The sequence below is a fragment of the Parus major genome, chromosome 28 (genome assembly GCF_001522545.3).
Source record: "Parus major isolate Abel chromosome 28, Parus_major1.1, whole genome shotgun sequence".
Taxonomy (NCBI): domain Eukaryota; kingdom Metazoa; phylum Chordata; class Aves; order Passeriformes; family Paridae; genus Parus; species Parus major.
This window is the reverse complement of record NC_031797.1, coordinates 3,619,690-3,622,178: the sequence shown is the minus strand read 5'-3', so window position 1 is coordinate 3,622,178 and position 2,489 is coordinate 3,619,690.

Genomic DNA, 2,489 nt, shown 5'->3' with positions numbered 1-2,489 from the left:
CGGGGGGGCTGCGGGGTTTGGGGGTTCGGGGAGGGGTCCCCGATTCACCCCCACCCCCCCCAAATCAGCACCGCGACCCCCCCGCACGGCCAGCGCGGGATCATTAAACCCTGGGCCATAATTAGGTAATTAATAAATAATGAGCAGATCGCAGCCGGCCCGGGGGGTGCAGGATGGGTGTTGGGCACCCCCCAAGTGCTGACACTTTTGGGGGGAGGGGTTTTTTTGGGGGGAGGGGGCGCAGATGTCACCCCGAGTGTCCCGGGGGGTGACACCGGTGTCCCGGGGAGGTTGGGGGGTCCCGGGGGGGTCCCGGAGCCCCTTCCTGGCTCGGGGCACCGCTCATTTCTGGCTCTGGCCCCGGCCCCGAGCTCGGGCTCCACCCCGGGGGGGACACCGGGGACAAAAAACCGGGGGGGCACCGCCTGTGTCCCCCCCACCCCCAATTCCCGAGCGGCTCCGCCCATCCCGGAACACTGCGGGAAACTGAGGCACGGAGCAGGAAATCACCTCCGTGACGTCAGCATTGCGTCACGAGTGTCCCCGTGGGGACATCGGGGCATCCCCCGCGGGCGGGGGGTGGCGGGGACGGGGGGGGGTCCCCGGGAACCCCGAGGTGACACCGGGGGGGACCCGCGGCTGTCCCGGGGCCGGGCGGGGCCGGCGCGGTGGCCTCGGCTGGGAGGGGAGGGGTTAATTAGGGCGGCGGGAGTTAATTAGGGAGGCAGGGATTAATTAGGGCGGCGGGGGTTAATTAGGGAGGCGGGCAGGCTAAAAGCAGCCCGGGGAAGGGCGGCCGGGTGTTTCTGGCCGTGCCCGGCCCGGTGCCGCTCCCGGTGCCGCTCCCGGTGAATTCCCGGCCCGGTGCCGCTCCCGGTTCCCGGTGAATTCCCGGCCCGGTGCCGCTCCCGGTTCCCGGTGAATTCCCGGCCCGGTGCCGCTCCCGGTTCCCGGGGTTTTGATGGGAATTCCGGGGGTTTTGGGATTCTGGGGTTGGATCCCGCTCTCTGTCCCACCCCCATCACTTCCCAGCGGTTTTGGGGCTGAAAATTCCCAACGATTCCCGCGGGAGCCGCGCGTTCCGAGGTCTGGATCCCGCTGATTTTCTGGGAATGCGGCTCCGGAGCTGCCGGGAAGCTGGAACAGGCCGGGATCTCTTTTCCCGGCAAAAGGAAATTCCCGAGGGATCCCGTGGAGGAGCCACCAGGGATGGGGAGAAGAGCGGTGGGAAAAGGGAATTCCTGAGAGCCGGGAATTCCCAAGGGCGGGATAAGGAGATTCCTGAGGAGCTGCAATTCCCGGGAATCGCCATTCCCGATCCCATCTGGGCATCCAGGGAGCTCCAGAGCCGGGGGGGGGGGGAAAGGAATCCCTGAGATTCAGAGAATTCCCAAGGACCCTCAATCCCAGAGGATCTGGAATTCCTCCAGGATCCGGAATCCACCCAGGAACAAGGAGGGGAGATCCAGGAGGGTCTGAGCAGTTCCAGAGGGTGGGAAAAGGGGATCCCTGAGGTTCAGAGAATTCCCAGAGGATCCGGAATTCCTCCAGGATCCAGAATTCCTCCAGGATCCGGAATTCCTCCAGGATCTGGAATTCCTCCAGGATCCAGAATCCATCCAGGATCTGGAATCCACCCAGGAATGAGGAGAAAAGACCCAGGGGGGTCCCAGCAGCTCCAGAGGGTGGGAAAAAGGAATCCCTGAGAGTGGAAAGATTCCCAAGGGGTTTCAATCCCAGAGGCTCCTCAATCCCAGAGGGATCCCAGAGGATCCGGAATCCATCCAGGATCTGGAATNTCCCGGTGAATTCCCGGCCCGGTGCCGCTCCCGGTTCCCGGTGAATTCCCGGCCCGGTGCCGCTCCCGGTTCCCGGGGTTTTGATGGGAATTCCGGGGGTTTTGGGATTCTGGGGTTGGATCCCGCTCTCTGTCCCACCCCCATCACTTCCCAGCGGTTTTGGGGCTGAAAATTCCCAACGATTCCCGCGGGAGCCGCGCGTTCCGAGGTCTGGATCCCGCTGATTTTCTGGGAATGCGGCTCCGGAGCTGCCGGGAAGCTGGAACAGGCCGGGATCTCTTTTCCCGGCAAAAGGAAATTCCCGAGGGATCCCGTGGAGGAGCCACCAGGGATGGGGAGAAGAGCGGTGGGAAAAGGGAATTCCTGAGAGCCGGGAATTCCCAAGGGCGGGATAAGGAGATTCCTGAGGAGCTGCAATTCCCGGGAATCGCCATTCCCGATCCCATCTGGGCATCCAGGGAGCTCCAGAGCCGGGGGGGGGGGGAAAGGAATCCCTGAGATTCAGAGAATTCCCAAGGACCCTCAATCCCAGAGGATCTGGAATTCCTCCAGGATCCGGAATCCACCCAGGAACAAGGAGGGGAGATCCAGGAGGGTCTGAGCAGTTCCAGAGGGTGGGAAAAGGGGATCCCTGAGGTTCAGAGAATTCCCAGAGGATCCGGAATTCCTCCAGGATCCAGAATTCCTCCA